Raw genomic sequence first — 14,858 nt, forward strand, 5'->3', positions numbered from 1 at the left:
CAAATAGTGTAAAACCATTAAAATGTAACGAATTATCCTAAAGTAAGTATGTCATAATATGTCAAAATTTTATCTATTCTCAGGAGTGATGATACTGTCCTTAAAGTTTTTGAATATGTGTGTAAAAGTAAATAAAGCTGAAAACATTTGTTTGATGAACTTCCAGTCCTCTCTGGCTGAAGCTGAGGAGACAGCTAAGATTGCTCTAGAGTCCAATGCTCAGCTGGAGTATGAAAACTGCATCCTGTTGCAACACATAGAAACACTGCAAGGCTCAGTGGAGAAGTTGGAGGGACAACTGTGTGAGACTCACAGGACACGTGTCAAGTTATTGAAGGTAAGTGAGAAAAGCCTTGGATTAATCTGTTCTTTTGTCCTGTAATGTAAACATGAATGGAGTGATGTGTCGGGACATATAAGAGGAGAACTTAAGCTCATTGGCCAAGAAACTGAATCTGGAGATGGATGTTTCAACAAGACACCAACTCCAAACATACACCCAAAATGACTGTATGTTTCTTACTGTATATGCCTCTTAGCTGTAATTACTAACAATGGCTTTGCAACAAAGTACTAATATTGGAAATTTGTTGTCTCTGAATACCTTCGTCCCCTATCAATGTCATGCACTCAGAACACTCTGGAGCACGAGAACTCCAACCTGAAGAACCAAGTGAAAACACTGCAATGCTCAGTGGAGGAACTGGAGGGACAACTCCATGAGACCCACAGGATGTGTAAAGAGATATCAAACGTAAGTGAGAAAAGCCTTAACAATTTAGAGTTGCACATAAAAAGAGATTTTTACAATCATATGGCTAAATGTCAAAAAAAAAATCCTGCGCACTAAAAAACAATGCTCCACAAATGATGTTAAAAACTGCAGCAACAGTGAGTGTGTGTGTGTGTGTGTGTGTGTGTGTGTGTGTGTGTGTGTGTGTGCGGGTGCATTTTGCATTTAAAGAAATCATTTATTGGACAATGCACTCTTTGTTTGTCCCACCTGTACACACTGCTTCTCTTTATGATAATTGAGAGACCTCTTAAAGGGGCAGAACCTTGTAACCAACTGCTAATCATTGAAATGGTAATGAACACGACTGACATCTCAAACTTACACATATCAGCGCCAGTCAGACTCACCACTCGGGAGCCCCAGTATGACAAATATTAAGAAAAGAAAACATCTGAACCATGGAAGTGATGTTCACCATGTCTAAACTTTCCAAGAGAGACCATACACACCTTGACCAGTGTTACATTTTTATCAATTATTTATTGATCATAATCATACAAACCAACATTGCAGTTATAATTATATCACAGCATCTGTTTACAACTATGCATTTTCCAAAAAAAAAAGTGAAATGGTCCGTTGCAGATGTGAACATTAAGCACTCGAGTGTGAACCTTTTCTGCCCCATGGCTGTGTTTTAGGAGCAGGAGCGGGAGCGACAGGATTACTGTATCCTTTGGTCCCATTACGAAAACACTAAGGTAAGCGTTTCTTCTCATTAAGCCACGACTACTATTGTGTGTGGAAAATAAAAGTTGAGAACACAGATAGTGTAAAACCATTAAAATGTAACAAATTATCCTAACGTATGTCATGTTTACTCCAAAACTGCACACAGCTTGTTTATATCCCTTTTCTCATAAGCATTAAGCTACAATTAGGCTACTTTTCATTAAAGCTGATTTACAGCAGTCTGTCTTTTAAAATGAAAGAAATTACATTTTAGTTATTTAGTCGCAGTTGGCCAGATGAAGGTAATAAATGTGGGACAAAACCACATTGTTCCCCAAAAGCATCTCTGCCAAGCTGTGATTGAACAGCACTGATCTGGTCACTCTATGTGCAGTACTAATATTAAGCCTTTATTTTATTTAATAATCTCTGAGATATTAGGGCGTAGTGTTTACAAATGTTGTAACATGTAAGCCATTTATCTATTCTCAGGAGTGATGATACTGTCCTTAAACATTTTGAATATGTGTGTAGAAGTAAATAAAGCTGAAACATTTGTTTGCTGAACTTCCAGTCCTCTCTGGCTGAAGCTGAGGAGAGAGCTAAGATTGCTCTAGAGTCCAATGCTCAGCTGGAGTATGAAAACTGCATCCTGTTGCAACACATAAAAACACTGCAGGGCTCAGTGGAGAAGTTGGAGGAACAACAGTGTGAGACTCACAGGACACGTGTTAAGTTAGGGAAGGTAAGTGAGAAAAGCCTTGCATTAATCTGTACACTTGTCGTGTAATGTAAACATGAATGGAGTGTTTTGTCGGGACATATTAGAGGAGAACTTAGAGGAGAAACTGAATGTGGAGAGGAGATGGATGTTTCAACAAGACACCAACTCCACACATACAGCCAAAATGACTGAAGAAGGTCTCACATGGCCTAGCCAGTCTACTGACTTGAATCCCCTTTAAAATTTGGGGGGGAATTAAAATTGCGACTCTATCCGAGGGATTCTCATAAAGTTCGGGAATTGAAGATGGTTTGCTGAAAGGAATGGGCCAAAATTGAACCACAATCCTTCAGAAAGCTTATGAATTCTTACTCTATATGCCTCAAAGCTGTAATTACTAACAATGGCTTTGCAATAAAGTAGTAATGTTGATAATTTATTGTGTCTGAATTCCTTTGTCCCCTATCAATTTCATGCACTCAGAACACTCTGGAGCACGAGAACTCCAAACTGAAGGACCAAGTAAAAACACTGCAAGACTCAGTGGAGAAACTGGAGGAAAAGCTTAATGAGACCCACAGGATGTGTAAAGAGATATCGAATGTAAGTGAGAAAAGCCTTAATAACAATTTAGACATGCACATAAAAAGAGATTTGTACAATTGTATGGCCAAAAGTAAAACTGCACACTGAAAACAATGCTCCACAAGTGATATTTTATAAACCACAGCAACACATTTGCAACCTTTTCTAAATTTTTATCGCTTGCTACTTTTATCACACCTGACCACAGGTGATCACTTTAAGACTACATCCTGGCCCAGTATTTAGATCTGTCTACTGAAACAAACCACTGATGGTTGACCAAAAAAATTGTGCACCTCATATTCATATCTGTATTTCTATCTGTTCATTATGAATAAGTCATTCATATTTGGTTACAACTCTACTGGCTGAATAAATGAATACTGTAAATGTATCATGAACATTTGGTATTTATTGCATTTGGCAGACGCCCTTATCCAGGGCGACTTACAATTATCTCATTTTTTATACAACTGAGCAGTTGAAGGTTAAGGGCCTTGCTCAAGGGCCCAGCAGTGGCAGCTTGGTGGTGCTGGGATTTGAACTCTCAACCTTCCGATCAGAAGTCCAACATCTTAACCACTGAGCTACCACTTCTTACATGAATGTGGTCTTTGTTTTCCAGCGCATTTTATATCGGTGTGCGCACTCACACATGAAAGTAAAAACCTAACGCTGGCATGACTTTTCTTTTTTGCATCCCATTGCCCTGTGCATCTTTCAGGCAATGACAAAAAAATGTTCCTCCTATTCATATATGCATTTTATATCTGTTTAGAATACATCTGTTCAATTTCAATAATGAATTCATCTTCAGTTCCATCTTTACTGTAAAAGTAAATAAAGCAAATACCCTTTGGTCACTAAACCTCCAGGTCTCCCAAGCTGAAGGTGAGAAGAGTGCTCAGAATGCTCTGGAGTCCAGTGCTCAGCTGGAGCACGAGAACTCCGACATGATGCACCAGGTAAACACACTGCAATTCTGAATTAAGTCAAAGAAGCACAAAAAATAAGATCACCATCAGCCACTGTGGGTATAAGGGGTGATGATAAGAACACTTTTAGGTAACAACAAAGGTTCTGTACATCAAATAAAATGGTTAAAAAAAGTGAAAAGAAAGTGTTTTGGAATGTTCTGTTTATTTGTTGTTCTGTTTTTTCTTTTCTGTTTATCATGAGAAGGAGAAAATGAGAAATTGCAGAGTTTGAAGAGGCAAAATTGGCAATGCTCTGAGTGGGAGGGATGATATTACTATCTCTCCCCTGTCAATCACAGAGACAATAGCCTACCGTGGGTCATATAGGCAGAAGATAACAGATAACGCTTTCCTCTGAGTGTGTTAAGGCTAGTTCATACGTGACGCATCACTTTGCGTGTTAGCATGCACCCTGTCCGGTTGGAGGTTTTCCTGTGATTGGGGAGAGTAAGCTAGTAGGTGGGAATTGGCCAAGACCAAATTGGGGAGAAAATGGGGGGTTGTTGTTGTATACAGTTGATGCTTTTGTTTTTTTTTTGTTTTTTTTTTCAGTTTTTGCCTCCTAAAATCCAACCCCACGTCCATGTCGTAGGAGGTGGTAACAGCACAATACATCCTGCTAACCGTGCTGGCTAACGGGGCTCTGGTAGAATTTTCATTCTAATTACCAGGTTTGTAAAGATTGATCCTGTCTTTTTTTCATCCAGGGAAGGAAAATGTCCCCAGCATCCTGACATAATGCTAGAATACTATAAGATACTATCCTGACTAATGCTAGAACTATGTAGTTCTGTGTTGTTTTATGTTTGTAGCACCTTGGTCCTGGAGGAACGTTGTTTCGTTTCACTGTGTACTAACTAGCTGTATATGGTTGAAATAAAAGCCACTTGACTTGACTTGACTTGATTTTACTCTTCATTTAGCAACACATGCTGTATGAATACATTTTGTTTTCATCCAAACAACTCAGTTTTGCTATTATGTATGCAAGCTAGTACAAGTATTTTGTTTTGGGATAGCTGTATCCAGAACAGTTGCCAAAAAATTCCTACTTGTATTACAGCTTCACGGTATAGTGTTTGGGAAAAAAATTTGTTTTTAGCACATTTATCATTGTCCATTTTTAAAATCTGTATTTTAGTATGTCTGTAATACATTATAAGCCATTCAGGCAATTTTCAGACATTTATGAGCTGGAACTCTTATTCATCAAAAGCCAAAACGATTTAAATACACTCACAAAACTCTAAGTAAAAGGTAAAGCTCACAAAGACCTGAAAGTACGCAATGACGACTAAATGGCAGGAGAAATGGAATTTCTCAGTTATTTTGCCTCACGTCTATTAGAAAAATATTATTTAGCAGCACGTGAAAAGGCCAAAATCAAATTACAGAAAAGGCATATTAGGTGTGAATTAAGTTAGGTGAAAAGAAAATAGTGACAATGACAAGAAAACTGAAGGAGGAAAAAAGATCTACCTAGGTGATCATGGGATACATGATACATGGATACAGGGAAACTGCTATTTTTAAATTGTTTCAAGGCCAGACGTCTTTTGCACACCAACAGGTCACTTACACTATATGGCCAAAAGTTTGGACACCTGACCATCACACCCATATGTGCTTGTTGAACATCTCAGATTTCTGGGAATGCTTTCCACTAGATTTTGGAGCGTGACTGTGGGGATTTGGAGTGTGGCTGTGGGGATTTGGAGTGTATTTGTGGAGATTTGTCTTCATTTCAAAAACATTAGTGAGGTCAGGCACTGATGTTGGGTGAGGAGGTCTGGGCTGCAGTCGGTGTTCCAGTTCATTCCAAAGGTGTTCAGTGGGGTTGAGGTCAGGGCTCTGTGCAGCTCTGTTCTTCCACTCCAACCTTAACACACCATGTCTTCATGGAGCTAGCTTTGTGCACAGGGGCATTGTCATGCTGGAACTGGTTTGGGCCTCTTAGTTCCAGTGAAGGGAAATTGTAATGTTACAGCACACAAAGACATTCTATACAATTGTGTGCTTTCAACTTTGTGGCAACAGTTTGGAGAAGAACCACATATGGGTGTGATGGTCAGGTGGACACATACTTTTGGCCCTATCTTTTTGAAGAGTGCCAGTAGCAAGAAATCCAAGCAGTGAAATAACCTGGATAACTTGGAAATAATTTTGGACGACTAGAACATTAAAACGGTTTGTACATGGTCCATCGGGTCCATTCACACAGTACTGTACTGTGTCTTAGGCACCCTATATTTAGTACAAATTTTGTTACAGATGTTTATTTTATCACATTCAAACATTTCAGATTTCCAAACCTTACATTTCCAAAAAAAAATTTAAATGTTACAGAAAAATGTATGTCAGTAAAGAAAGCACCATATTACGTAACAGACCATTTTTCAGACATAATGAAGGCTATTGTGTTTTGCTGCAAACAAAGAAGTCAAAGCCTCCAGAAGAACTGTAGCAGATTCTCCAAGATTGTCCAAGTAAAACTTGCCAGCTAATTTTCTTATAAAATGCACAAAGTGTACCTGAGACTACTGATGTTAAGCTATTAACACTATTATCACTATTTTTAAAGGCAGCTTTGCTTTAAAGCATTTCTTTTGCATGTACTTGAAATAGTTTAAGACTCCATCTGCACTTGTATCTCTGAACTTCTTCCAGACTCTCTTTCAGAGCTGAATTTTCCACCGTGATTTTCTTTATCACTAATTAACAGGTTGAAACATCACCATCACCATCACCACAGTCTTACTGGTTTAAGTGTAATTAAGTAATTAAGCTTACTAATACTTTTGATGGCTCTAAGGTTTTTTCTCTTTTCTTTAATCGGAGGAACAGGAATAAACTACTACAATGGGGACACACTGAACACTGCGCTCCTCCATTTAATAAAGGCATTTTAATGAACATGGCTGTCTTTTTAAAAGCACTGTTACCAAAAAACAAATGGCCTAGCACTGTATTATAGCCTACTATATAAGGCATACCACATTCTACAACACTAAAAACCAACCAGTAGAAACAGTTTAAATAGCAGTTGGGTTGTTATTGAGGTGATGTTCAAAATGAATGTGGGCCAACACTGAGTCAGACCGCGCCAGCACTACTTGGCTATCTGGGTAATACATTAGATAGCTTTTTAAAAGTGTGTCTACTTTACTAGAGCAAATGTATCAAAGCTATCTTCTGTTACACTATTTTAAAAAAACAAATTCTGCCTGTTCAATCATGAAAAACGCCTCTTCAGATCTGTGTTTCGGCTCCAAACATTCAAAGAGCCGATTCAGTAAAGGACACACGACTTTTTTTTCTTTTCACCTCAGTGGAGAAAACGCCAAGTGGATACCTGAGGGAAGAGTTTTTTTTTTTTTTTTAGTTTCTAAAATAACTGTAACATTAATCACTTCTATTTAAATCAGTAGGTTAGATTAAACTATTAATTTTCATTTTAACAGTTAATCTTTAGCTAATCTCCCAACGAGGAATTTATCCTGTCAGGTTAGCATGGGTCAGCTAGCTGTCTAGTGTTAGCCACCACTGAAGACTGCATTACACTGATGAACTGTGGTAAAATAAATGAACAGTTTAGTCTCCAACTTCAGTCTGTCACCATCAGCAGAAAACACACACATTACTTCACTCAGTTCATTCATTCATTCATTCCCGAAATAAAGTACATGTTAGCCTCCTGTTAGCTACCGTTGCCATGGTTATGAGCAGCTCGTGCTGAATACGATGGCTGAGTGAGATCCGCCATCTTGTGACGGTATTCGGCGCTGCAACAGCAGCAACAAATACAATTTTTTGAGACTGTAAATTTTCCTATCAGTATATTAAATCTCCTAATAGTTCATGCAGTTAAATAATGTTTCATAACATTTTTTTAGAAACATCCTGCATTCCTCATTCATTAGTTTTACAGTTTCTACACACAAAATTACCATTGTAGTTCAGGGAGAAATTAAATCTGACACCTCAGTTATAATTTTACTAAACACTTTTACCAACATTTCATTTTGGATCACAGCTGAATCATAACGCCATATACAGAACCCAGTGTATAGAGGTATATGAGTTGAGGATGTGCTGTGTTTGGATCCAGAGTCAGATAACAGAAATCTAAAACAATAAAACGTCCACAGGTTAGATGTTAATCACAGGATTTATAATATTAAATATTTTAAGTATTTTGAACATCAGTCATCAGGTAAAAATGTATCACATTTAGTTAAACAATACAGACATTTTAACATACTGTGTGTGTGTGTGTGTGTGTGTGTGTGTGTTTTAAACCTGCATTGCAGAAAATTGTTTCTGCTCTTCAGTTCTGAGGGTAAAATCATCTGAACTGCTGCAGCTGTGGAAACACAGAGACAAAATGGAGACAGAAAAATGACGTGGAAACTGTTTAAAGTATGAACATGAAAATTTGAATATGAAAAATATTATAAATTGATGAAATATAAATATGATTCTTCACTTGTTTCAGACAGAAACATCAACAACATCAGCATCTCAATGGGGCGACTTTCCAGATTTCCAGACTTTAAGGCATATGATTTTTTTCCAAAAATGTAAGATGTTTATTGATTTCTGATTAAAGACTTACCTCTTCATAAAGTACTTAAGTTAGCACTTTCACAAAAAAAAAAAAAAAAATCCCCAACAGAGTTTTGGACTGATGGTATTCCTAGTTTGTGACTTAGCGAGCCAATATCAGAATGTATTTTTGATAGACTTCAAAGCACTATTGTAAATGTAAATGTAAATGGTTAAGTTCCATTTGCTTTGCTCATCTGGTAAATTTGTCTTGATGTAGTTTTCAAGGCTAATGCTAACACTTTGTGGTTTTCTGCAGTCTTGTTACTGCTTACTTCTTATTACTGCTATATGAATTTTATGGCTCTATTTACTGTGATGCAGAACAAATGTTTGCTTGTTTACCTTGTGGATGGATTTTGTTGAATTCCTTCTCACAGATTTCCTCAACTTGTTTTTTCAGATCTGAGAGAGATTTCCTCACTCCATCAAATGAGAGATGTTGATTGACAGTGATGCTGGGTGAGTCCTCACATCCAGGAGGAACACAGAGAGACGGGAAACTCTACAGAGAGGAAACACATAATAAAGAAGGAGAAAAGTGTAGGAGAGGTACAAATGAATCTCAGACTGAATCAGACACAAAGACACACTTGTGATCTCAGACAGGAACATTTATTGTTGCTGTAATGAGCTTTTAGGAGGAAACTTTGTTAGGAACAGCGGCCTCTGTAGATCAGACAGTGAGTGTTACCTGGAGGAAGTGGATGTGATCGTGTGTGTGTGTGAAAGCTGCTCCAGCTCAGTGACTCTCTTCTTATGATCAGCAATCTCCTGCTCCAGTTGCTTCAGGAGTCGTTCAGCTCGACTCAGTTCAGCTTCCTCCTGAGCTCTAATCAGCTTCTTCACCTCCGAGCGCTTTTTCCTCCATGGAGCTGATCAGCTCAGTAAAGATCCTCTCACTGTGATCTACTGCTGCCTGTGAACGCTTCTGTTAGGACACAAACACACACACATACACACAATTCATTTATATCTACTCAGCAAGTAGTAATACAGGACAAATAATAGAGACGCAGAATACAGAAAATTACATCATCCTACAGTTAAAACATGGACTGTATCAAGATTATCAAAGATAATAGTAGCGCCTTCACACACACATACACACACAAAGAGAAAGACTTTATTTTGTTTATTTACTGTGTGTGTGTGTGTTTAGGAGAATCTCTCTGTTCACTCCTCACCTTAATAGTGTCTACAGCATGTTTCAGCTCCTGCACCTTCTTCTGCTTCTCCTGGATCCTCTGCTGGGATTTCATCTGCTCCTCCTTTAGCTCATTCTGAGACCAAATAAAATACATTTCATTATTTCTGCATCAGGAGCTGATATTCTACATGATTATAGTAAAAGAATATAAATAAAAAAATTGGGTTAAAAAACATTAATACTATAAATTAAAACCAGAAATATTGCCTCGAGAACTAACTAAAATAGAGACCCAAAACAAAGTAACTTCTACCTTCATATTTTTTCCAGCACCTATTACGTAATATGCTTAGTTTTGTGTGAAAATGGCAGCTGACTGAAATAACAATGTTGTTTTTGTTACAAAAACATGAAAACAATTCAGCAGTATTCTCTGTACTGAAATACACCATGAATCCACTGACAGTCGGGCAGATTAAGTTCTTTTTTTAACCTGCACACCATTAAATGGGGTTATGAAATAACTAAAGGTTGTGATAAACATCATGCCTGAAACCTAGTTGTCCCCTATGAACACAGTGGGTAGCAGTACAGCCACTCAGCTCTGGTCCAGGGTTTGAGACTGAACTTGGGTTATTGTTTGTGTGGAGTTTTGCATGTTCTGCCTGTGGTTGTTTGAGTTTCCTCCCACCTCCCAAAAACATGCAGTTAGGTGTATTGGCTCTGTTAAAGATAGTTGTACTATGTTAAAAATGTTAATTGGCCCCTAGGTGTAAATGTGTGTATTGTGCTCCACATTGGCCTATGGGGTGAATTCTCCTGCTTTGTGCCTGGTGTTTCTGGAAGAGGTTCCAGATCCACCTCATTCCTGATCAGGACTCCTACACCCAGAACAAGAGCTACAGGGTTTTGGAAAAGACTCGTAAGATACATCAGTTTACTTGGAGCTCTTTGAGGCCTGGTTATTTAGAACGAAGCAGAAGCCGCCCAGAGTTCCAGCCCAAGTTCCCAGAGTTCTTCCCAATTTTTTCCACTGTGTGGTCCACAGAAGAGCCTTACATCTTTTGCTGTCTGTAAGTTGCTCCGATGATTGCTCTGTTGTAAGAAAAAATGAATTATGGTTATCCAGTGCAGGTTTAGAGCTTGAATCACACAAAAGGTTACTTCTTTCATCTATCAGAATTCAGATTCTGTCGGTCAAGTGCAATGTATGATATTTGCAAAGATAAATCCGAGGGTATCTAACTGCGCCAACCTTCATGTGAACTCCGCACTTCTGTTTATTTCAGTTAAGACCTCCGAGCAACATCGGTCCACTGTATATTAACCAGCCTTTGGTCGTGTTTGTCCCAGGTTCAATAAAAGAAAACTGAGTGACTGTCCACCTGATCACAGAGTGAATCTTTGCCCACCGCTACAGTAACACATTGATGTTACACAGTGTGTAGTGTGTCTTCATCTATAAATATAAGCTATAAATAGCTGTAAAATGCTGTAAAGTGGTTGCTGGGTGTTGGCTGTATAAAGTACACTGCATGGTCTGACTTCTTTAATACTTCCTTACCAACCACCCTGCAGAACAAAAGGGAGAGAAAAGTCATGAGAATGCAACAGCGGGCCCCCACACAAAACCGCTTTTACCTGGCAGAAAGCCCGCTCGCGTGGCTCCATCCACTGGACTGGATATGGCGCTCCCTTTTTAGCGAGGTCACTCAGCAGGCCGGTGATGTCCGAAAAATTATGTACAAACCTCTGATAAAAGTCAGCCAGTCCCACCCCCTTTTTGGTTGGGCAGGCTGCAATCGTGGCTGTCCTATCAATTTGGGGACATCCCTGCTCATGGCCCCTGTGGAAGCCCAAATACTGTACTTCCACCTGTCCAGTTGCACACTTCTTTGGGTTTGCTGTGGATCCCACCTGTCTCAAGGATCTCAGGACAGGCCTCAGAAGTTGTAAATGCTGCTGCCAATCATAACTGTAAATGATTATGTCATCTAAATAATCAGCGGCATATGCGTTGTGCAAGCCGAGTTTGCTGTCCATGAGATGTTGAAATGTTGCTGGGGCCCCAAACAAACCAAGCAGAAGGGTGGCAAATTGGTGTAACCCAAATGGAGTGGTCATTTTTCTCAAGATATCGGAGGCAAGGGAATCTACTAGTACCCCTTGGTTAAGTCTGGTGTCGAACAAATGTGAGCCGCGCCATAAGCAATCGAGGAGTTCGTCAATTCGAGGCCTCGGGTATGCATCAAATTTAAACATCGCATTGATTTTCCTGTGAGTTGTCCAACTATAGGCCAATATCAAACCTCCCCTTTATCGCCAAGATCCCTAGAAAAGGTTGTAGCACAGCAGTTATGCTCGTACCTACATAGGAATAACATTCATGAAATGTATCAGTCAGGATTAAGGCCTCCTCATAGCACAGAGACAGCGATGGTTAAAGTGGTAAATGACCTACTACTGGCCTCTGATCAGGGTTGTGTCTACTTGCTTGTGTTGCTTGACCCTAGTGCAGCTTTTGATACCATTGATAATACTATTCTCCTTGATAGACGAGAAAATGTTGTTGGTGTTAAGGGAACAGCCCTGGCTCAGGTCTTATTTGACTGATCGTTATCAGGTTGTAGATGTAAATGGTGACTTCTCTACCCATACTGAGGAAAAGTTTGGTGTTCCACAAGGTTCTGTTCTAGACCCACTGCTTTTTTCTTTGTATATGCTACCTCAGAGTAAAATTATTCATAAACATGTTATGCTGATGGCACAGAGTTGTATGTTTCAGCAAAGCTAGATGACAGACACAAGCTTAATAAAGCTCAGGAATGTGTAAATGACATTAGACACTGCTTACTAACTTCCTTCTACTTAATTCTAACAAGACAGAAGTACTTGTGATAGGACCACATCTAGAAGTAAGCTTTCTGATTGCATAGTATCTCTGGATGGCATTTCTGTTTCATCATGTGCAGCAGTAAATGACCTTGGTGTGATTACTGACTCCAGTCTTTCATTTGAAGCTCATGTAGATATTGCTAATATTACTAGGTTAACCTTCTGTCATCTCAGAAGTATTGCTAAGCTAAGAAATCTAACGTCACTACATGATGCAGAAAAACTAATTCATGCTTTTGTAATGCCTTCTTCCTCATAACATTCCTCATATCTCAGGGAGTTTTTACTTGCCACCGTCACCTTTGGCTTGCTCATTAGAGGTAAATTCATAAATTTAAAATTTATATCCTGAATTTATATATTTCTGTGAAGCTGCTTTGTGACAATGTCCATTGTTAAAAGTGCTACACAAATAAAATTGAACTGAATTGAATTAAAATCCACACAAAAATGGATCGACCTGTCAGCCTTGGGCACCAAGACCACTGGGCCGCTCCAATCACTGTGAGACTCCTCGATTACTCCCATGTCGAGTATAGCATAGAGTTCATTACGAACCACATTTTGTTGTGTTCAGGTAACTAGTGTGGGTGGCTACATACAATCACACCAGGAGGAGTCTCACTGCAGTGTTCTATGAGGTCCGGGAGACCAGGTAGAGGTCAAAACATCAGAAAATTCCCCTTGCAACCTGTCAAACTGTGCTCTCTGGGACAGCGAGAGGTAGTCTCCACAGGGAACCGGGTGAATTGGGACACATTTTTTGACTTACCTCCTGTCCCAACTCCTCCCTCTCGGGGACCACCGTCACTAGAGCCACAGGAACCACCTATCATCATGGTTTCAGGAGATTGAGGAGGTATGTTGGAAGTGCATCGCCTCTATCTGTTCACCTGACCTTATAGTTCACCTGCCGAGCTACACTCCTGAGCTGCCGGTGATCCAGACCTCCCCCCCCCTTCACTCTGGACCTGTCCACCGGCAATGCTTCATACTGCCACGAAAACGCTTCAGCTGTTTTCCATGGACTACACCAACACACATTGTGCTCACACACACGCACACTACAGTGTAAACCCATATGAGGATGGGTTCTCTGTTGAGCCTGGTTCCTCTCAAGGTTTCTTCCTATCACCATCTCAGGGAGTTTTTCCTTGCCACCGTCGCCCTGCTTGCTCATCAGAGACGGCACACACACACACTTCACTTTACTTTTGTTTGTGTAAAGCTGCTTTGAGACAATGACCTTTGTAAAAAGCGCTATACAAATAAAAATGAATTGAATTGAATAGTTAACTTCTCTCAGGCAGTGTGACCTCAAAAGATCGTTGCCACTTTGATTGCCAAGTGATTTAGAGCTCGACGTGGTTGGTAAAATGATTACCTCATCTGCAAATTACCGTAGTTAAGTACCCCATCATAGAGTCGGCATGTCGTTCGTGGGCCTGATGCAAAGTTTCCTGTGTTAGCTGACTGAAGCTGTGGTGTTTTGCTTTCAGGTCCAGAACATATTGAATTTCATTTTTGCTGTTAGAAGGTCTGTCCACCCAATTTTCTCTAATGACATCTAAGAAGCCATGAGGCTTGCTCGTGTACAGTAATTCAAATGGGGAGAACCCCATGGGGGCTTGCGGGACCTCTCTTACTGCAAGTAATAGGGGATTGAGCCACTTATCCCAATTTTGCGCATTCTCCTGAACAAACTTACAAAGTATGTTTTTTTAGCATCTGATTAAATCCTTCTCCTAGTCTGTGTGTGCAAATCGATTTAATCCCTAATAATTGGTAAAACCTGAATAGTGTCTGTGACACAAATTTAGTGCCCTTTTCAGTCAGAATCTCTTTTGGGAGCCCAACTCAGGAGATTACACAGACAAGTGCAACAATGCATGCTGAGATGTTGTGAAGAGACGCTGCTTCAGAATATTGCGCCACATAATCCACCAGGACAAACACAAAGCAATATTCTCACGTGTCCAATGGCTCTGCAGTACCAACAATTGGGTCAATTCTTCCTTAGTTCCTCGATCTTACCTATCTATAATAACTAAAAAGTAGGGGTAGGTGAGTGCAAGCTCTGGCTGGATTATATGACCATCGATTACTCTCACTTGGTCAAAGGCATGGCGAAGAGACTCATCACACGTCAGTTCCAAGGGGTAAACCCACAGGGGCAGGTGGTTTCTGAGTCATCATAACAGCACAAACGCTGACGGCCCACAGCAACGCCTCCCTGGCCAGAGCTACACACACCCCACTTCTTGCTACACTGCGGCAGGAGCCACATCCACCATCATAATTTCTAGCATTTTCTTAAACCCAAGCCAGTTTGTTCCCAATATAAAGTGGATGGGTGAGGCGGGAACTAACCGTTAAATCCATGCTATGCGTTTGGCCCCAGAAATGTATTAATACAGGCACCAGCGGATATCCGTGAATATCCCCATGAACACA

The sequence above is a fragment of the Pangasianodon hypophthalmus genome, chromosome 14 (genome assembly GCF_027358585.1).
Source record: "Pangasianodon hypophthalmus isolate fPanHyp1 chromosome 14, fPanHyp1.pri, whole genome shotgun sequence".
Lineage (NCBI taxonomy): Eukaryota > Metazoa > Chordata > Actinopteri > Siluriformes > Pangasiidae > Pangasianodon > Pangasianodon hypophthalmus.